At 40.6% G+C, this 7034-nt stretch overlaps 1 non-coding gene across 1 annotated transcript; it reads right to left on the reverse strand.

Moving 5' to 3' along the window:
- Positions 1-3447: 3447 nt before the first annotated feature.
- LOC114511760 lies at positions 3448-3554 on the reverse strand. The gene has a single exon (XR_003685729.1). It is a non-coding gene; the product is annotated as a U6 spliceosomal RNA (small nuclear RNA).
- Positions 3555-7034: the final 3480 nt, after the last annotated feature.

Raw genomic sequence — 7034 nt, forward strand, 5'->3', positions numbered from 1 at the left:
ACAAAAAAGGACCCTCATAATTTATAAAATAAAAATGGATAAATTAGAATTCACCATAATTAAAAATTTTGGCTTTGCAAATGGCCTTGTTAAATGGATGAACAGACAAATTACAAACTTTGAAAAAATATTTAAGTCACATATCTAGAATACATAAGAAACTGGAAACAGCCTTGCCTGGCATGGCTCAGTTGGTTGTGTGCAGTTTCACAAATCAGAAGATCACCAGTTCAATTCCCCATCAGGGCACATACATGCCTGGGTTGCAGGTTTGGTCCTTGGTCATGACATATACTACAGGCAATTGATTAAAGTTTCTCTCTCATATCAGTGTTTCTCTCCTTCCTATCTCCCTCTCTTCCCCTCACTCTAAAAATAAATAAATAAAATCTTTAAAAAATTTTTAATATATTTTATTAATTATGCTATTACAGTTGTCCCATTTCCCCCCTTCATTCCCCTCCACTCTGCACACTCTCTCCCACCCACATTCCCCCCTTTAGTTCATGTCCATGTGTCATAAGTTCTTTAGCTTCTACATTTCCCATACTACTCTTGCCCTCCCCCTGTCTATTTTTTACCTACATCTATGCTACTTATTTTCCGTACCTTTTCCCCCTCTCTCCTCCTCCCACTCCCTTGTTGCTAACCCTCCATGTGATCTCCATTTCTGTGGTTCTGTTCCTGTTCTAGTTGTTTGCTAAGTTTCTTTTTGCTTTTGTTTTAGGTGTGGTTGTTAATAATTGTGAGTTTGCTGTCATTTTACTATACATGCTTTTTAATCTTCTTTTTCTTAGATAAGTCCCTTTAACATTTCATAAAATAAGGACTTGGTGATGAAGAACTCCTTTAACTTGACCTTATCTGAAAAGCACTTTATCTGCCTTTCCATGCTAAATGAAAGCTTTGCTGGATAGAACAATCTGGGATGTAGGTCCTTGCCTTTCATGACTTGGAATACTTCTTTCCAGCTCCTTCTTGCCTGTAAGGTCTCTTTTGAGAAATCAACTGACTGTCTGATGGGAACTCCTTTATAGGTTAGTCTCCTTGTTTCTTGCTGCTTCTAGGATTCTCTCTTTATCTTTAACCTTGGGTAACTTAATGATGATATGCCTTGGTGTGTTCCTCCTTGGGTCCAACTTCTTTGGGACTCTGTGAGCTTACTGGACTTCCTGGAAGTCTATTTCCTTTGCCAGACTGGGGAAGTTCTTTATTATTTGTTCAAATAAATTTTCCACTGGTTGCTTTTCCTCTTCCCCTTCTAGTCCCCCTATAATTCAGATGTTGGAATGTTTAAAGATGTCCTGGAGGTTCCTAAGCCTCTCCTCATTTCTTTGAATTCTTATTTCTTCATTCTTTTCTGGTTGTTTGTTTTTTTCTTCCTTCTGGTCCACACCATTGATTTGAGTCCCAGTTTCCTTCCAATCACTATTGGTTCCCTGTGCATTTTCCTTTATTTCACTTAGCGTAGCCTTCATTTTTTCATCTAATTTGTGACCAAAATCAACCAATTCTGTGAGCCTCCTGATGACCAGTGCTTTGAACTGTGCATCTGATAGGTTAGCTATCTCTCAGCCACTTAAAAAAACTGGTTCTGGGGCTTTTAATTCTGTTTGAGCAATCTTTTTAATTTTATTTAATTTTTTCCTTTGGTCTGGTTGTGCCTGTTACATATGAGGGGCAAAGCCTCAGGTGTTCACCAGGGCAGGGTACTGCAGTCACTAGGTTGTGATGTTGTATGTGGGGGCGGGGTCCAAGAGGGAACAATGGCACTTGCTCTGCTCTCCATGGGACCTCAGTCCCTTTCCCTGCTTCCCCCAAGCAAACTGGGCCCCTCTGGTGTCAGTTCCCTTGTAGGTGGGCTTGTGCACACTGTGGGACCCTCTAAGAACCTCTCCTGAGATGCTGGGAGTCCCTCCCTGCTTCTCAATCCCCATAGGTGTCCTCAATCAGTGCCCCAAGGCTTAGTTTCCCAGCGCTGTGATACTGGCTTGAGCGCAGTGCCTTGCTTCACAGTCACCACCTCACTGGGTCTGCTGTTTGCCACCCCTTAGCCCGGGTCTGCCAGCTGCCACTTGCGCACTCAGGGTCCACCTGCTGCAGTCTTGAACATGGAAGCCTTATGTGCTCAGTCCTAATGCTCTCCGGGGTGCAACCCACGCCTGGCTGCCCGACTCCGCCCCTCCTGCCGGTCTGGATGAACGCGTCTATTTTCCTGGTTGTCCGACTTCCATTCAGATCAATTTTCTGTCAGATCTGGTTGTTATCATGTTCTTAAATTGTTGCTGACCTTATTTTGGTTGTGTGACAAGGCATATTGTGTCTACCTATGCCTTCATCTTGGCCAGAAGTATAAATAAAATCTTTTTAAAAAACTTTGAAAACTCCACATTGAAAAATAAAAATCAAGTTAGAAAGTGGGCAAAAGATATAAACAGACATTTAATTGAAGGGAATGAATAGATGGCAAATAGACACATAAAGAATTGTTCAATATAACTTTCCACTAAAGAAATTCAAATTAAAAGCACAATGAGATATTAACTACCCACTTATCAGAATGAATAAAATAAAAATGTGATATAGCACCAAATGCTGGCTAGGATTCAGTGAAACTGGATCACTTATACATATCTGGTAGAAATGTAAAATAATATGACCATGATGGAAAATGGTTTGGCAGTTTCTTTCAAACTGAAAGTGGGCTTATTATACCACCTATCAATTACATGCTTGAGCTTTACCCCAAACTTATTTTCACATACAAACTTTTACCTAAATGTAAGAAACATATATAAATACATATATATGTATTGCTGTTCATGTAAACATATCTTCTTTATGTGTACATATATGAGATAGAAGTAAAAAGCCAATCACAAAAGGACAGAAACTGCAGGATTCCATTTATGTAACATTCATAAAATAACATAAATATACAGATGTGAACAAATTAGTGGTTGCGAAAGGTTAGCAATAAGGGAGAAAGGGCTGGGTGTAACTATAACAAGGTAACATGTGGGGAGTCTTGTGGTAATGCTACTGTCTAGTATTTTGACTACTGCAATGGTGATACAAAGCTATATGTGATACACAAAAAAAAGCTGTATGTGATACACACACACACACACAAATGATTAAATCTGAATAAGTCTTTTGGATTATACCAATGTCAATTTTTAAGTATGAGATTGTACTATAGGTACGTAATAGTTGGGGGAGGGTAGAATAAGGGTACATGAGACTTCCTTATACCCTTCTCTATGACCTCCTGTGAATCTATAATTCAAAATAAAAGTTTTTTTTCCATTTCATAGATTGACTTATATGATTTTTTTTAATAGTGAGCACTCATGATTCTTTGCTATTGAGTGCCACACATATACTTTGACTCATACTTCTTCCAATCTAATCAAAGGGTGTGAGGATGCCCACCAGGGCACTGCCCAAAATGTGGAACACTTCATGAATTTGCATGTCATCCTTGCACAGGGGCTATGCTCATCTTCTCTGTATCATCCCAATTTTAGTTTATGTGCTGCCAAAGCAAGCACTCAAAATAAAGTTTTTAAAAAGAAACCACCACAACCATACAAAAGGAAAGGTGGCAGGCATCAAAAATAGTAAAAGAATGCCATCTTTCAATGAAAAGACAATACTTAAGAGGGTGTGTATCATTTTTCCATGATTTGCCTCTGTGTTAAGTTTCTTAGAGCGGATGTATTAAAGTACCATAAACTGGGTGGCTTAAAATAACAGAACTGTACTTTCTTGCATTTCTAGAGCACTATAATGAGTCACAGGCACTGTCAAAGACTGCTAACCCATACAATGGACCTCTAGGACTAGGACTGACCTAGATGACTTTGTTTCTTCCCAGTCCCTCTGCCATCTCTACCTCCTCAATGTAGTCTTTTTCTTTAATTTTCCCAATTTCTTTATTTTATTTTATTTTTTCCCAAGACAAATTGTATCCAGCTTTATTAAAGATGCTATTTATAAACAATCATGGTATTTCAGGCAGGACATGAGCAGACAATTGTTAACAGTATACAATAGAGATTTTTCAATATGGTGACAAAGTAGGTGGGAGAAGAGCCTACTTTCCCCTGCACACAGGTGGAACACCTAGTCAATCTTCTGAGGAACAGAGTAACAGCTAATGGAATCCCAGCAAATAAGAATGTTGGAGGCCAAAATTGTAGAGGACATTAAAGAACAGATGGTAAGGAGATTGCGTTGGGACAGTTAGGTCCCTGGGACCAGCACAGGGACCAGGGCTGCTACAGCACCCAGCCTGGTGCCTGCTGCAGGATCCTTGGACTAGAGCCAAATCAACAGCTCCCTCCCATGCCAGACAGGGAGGACAGAACAGTACCAGGATGGACCTGAATGCTTGAAGTCACTGGGGGGAATAAAGACGAAGTGGAAGACTCACTGGGGTGGTGTTCAGCTGCTAGGACTATGGATGCCAACCAGGTAATTACCAGAGAAACTGGGGAGCTGAGTGACAGCTGGAGAAGGAAGAAGAGTTAGAACGTGACATACCTTGACCCAGATAGTCTCTGGTCTGGTTGGAAAGTTGGCCTGTGTGGCAGCCCAGGTGCTTGTTAAGAGAGGCAGGCTTGAATAAGAGGACTTTATTAAAAAAAGGCTCTGAGCTACTCTTTAGGCAACTCTCCTGCAGCAGCTGCCATGGGCATGCCCCCACACCCATGTGGCACTGCTGGCTCACTAATAGGAAGGAGTAGGCATCCCCTGCAGAGAAGAGCAGCAGGGCTCAGGGGGTTAGCAGTCCCCACAAAGACTTAACTCAGGGGGGGAGCTGAACTACCCTGAAGAGACTTTGAGAGTGCCTAGCACCTAGAACACCAGAGGGAAAAGGTGGTGTGTGAGTTGCCCCTAATTAGTGCACCTCAGGGACAGAACAACTGGTGGATTGAAGGCACTGGCCTGGCACAGACGGACAGTAGGGGCCCAGCAACAAATGGAGGACCTGAGCTGGAGGCTGGGCAATTGTGAAGATTGCAGCCCAGGTCTGGCCCACATCCTTGCAAAACTACAGAAAGGGAGAAAAGCAAAGCCCAACCCCCCTCAGCCTGCAGCATCCAGGAGAACCAGCAGAACTCGCTTGGCTTGGTGTGTTTAAGTCAGCAACAAGCTTTCTTTTCCTTTCTGCTTCCCAAGTGAGACAATAAGACCTGGAACTCTGAGAGGTCCACAGACAGACCTGAAATGGGAACACAAAGCTAACCCCAACAACTGAGAAACTGAGATAATTTTCACTTCGCTATTTCAAAGAACTTGCATGTTATATTTATTTGTATTATTTTTTCATTATTCTTCTCATTTTATTAGTATTTTTATTTGTCTTCTTTCTGTTTTGTTTTCTTTGTTTAATTGCATTGTTTGACTGGTTTTTCCTTGTTTCTCTTTCATAATGTATTTTAATTTTCCTTCCTTCATTTACACTTCTGTCCAAAAGCACACTATTCAAGGTCATGTACTCCTATTCTTCTTATTCAGATCCTAAAGTTCTTGTCATATTATTGTTGTACAGTACTATTGTAAATAGTTATTTGCTCCATATAACTGTAAATACTACACAGCATCCCTCCTGCATCTTAGTCCATTTCACTATCATCTATAGATTTATATTCTGCTGTGGTTTAACCATTCTCTCACACTCTATGCCTATTTTCGATCCTTACTCTCACTATATTTTATAATCTGACCTCCTACAAGACCTCTGTTTTCTGGACTCAGCTCATAATCCGTCCCCCTTCAACAAAAGTCTCATCTCTTTCCATGTTTTATAAAAAGTGCTACGTTGGGTGAAATACCATGGTTAACACACTATACTTATCCAAAAGATCTCCTATATCTTCTCTACATGTTGGTACTTTAAAATCACATAGAATACATTCCCGCTGTCATAATCTATTTTGCCTTTCCCCTCCAACTGATCAGATACAAGAATAGGCAGGAGCTGTGAACACCAATACTACTGGAGGAAAGAACTCAACAACATGGAACCACCAACAGATCATAAAGGAAGGTTGTGAACAAGTGAATGGAAGCCACACTAACCTCCACCTAGGACCGATTTCAAATTACAACTACATGGTGGAGAGATTACCCAGAACAAACAACTTAACAACAGCAAGAGAGAAACCTCATAACCAAAGACAGAAGAACCACCTTCAACACAACCTGTTCGCACCTCCACAACAGCATACAAGATGTGGTGGTTGGAGTGACCCTCAGTCAACCAGATGGAGGGAAGGACCCACTAAAAAAGGACCCAACAACAATCAAAACCCAAAGACATACAGAGAGGCAACATAAATGACAGCCCAAGAGCAGCAAGTTCAAGAGATCAAGGAGACTGCACCACTGAATCTCACAGGGCTCCTACCATAGAAGTTCACACTACAAACTCAGGGAGTCAGAACAGATAAATTTAAGAAGTAGAGACTAACAAGAAGAGTCTTACAAAGGGAAGAAAAGAAACAAACCCCAAAAGAAAAGGAAGGAGGAAGGCCCAGAAAGAATGCTAAACAAAATAGAGGCAAGTCAACAATCAAATATTGAGTTCAAAGCAATGGTTATAAGGAATCTCAAAGAGCTCACTGACAACTACCAAAAATTACAGGGAAACTATGATGAACTCACTACAAACTGTATAAACATGAAAAAGGAAATAGAAACTATCAACAAGAGCCAAAAAGAAATGAAGAATACTTCTCTGAATTGAAGAACACAGTCGAAGGAATCAAAAGCAGGCTACATAAAGCAGGGAATTGCATCAGTGACCTGGAGGAAATGGTAGGAAAAAACCCCCAGAAAGAGCAAGAAATAGAAAAAAGACTGAGAAAGAATGAATAGGTGTTAAGGCAACTGCACGACAACATGAAATGTAATAATATCCATATTATAGGGATACCAGAAGAGGAAGAGCAAGGGATAGAAAACTTCCCTAATTTGTTTAGAGAAAAAGTTACACAAATCCAGGAAACACAGAGGGTTCCAAT

Source organism: Phyllostomus discolor, chromosome 12 (assembly GCF_004126475.2).
Source record: "Phyllostomus discolor isolate MPI-MPIP mPhyDis1 chromosome 12, mPhyDis1.pri.v3, whole genome shotgun sequence".
Classification (NCBI taxonomy): Eukaryota; Metazoa; Chordata; class Mammalia; order Chiroptera; family Phyllostomidae; genus Phyllostomus; species Phyllostomus discolor.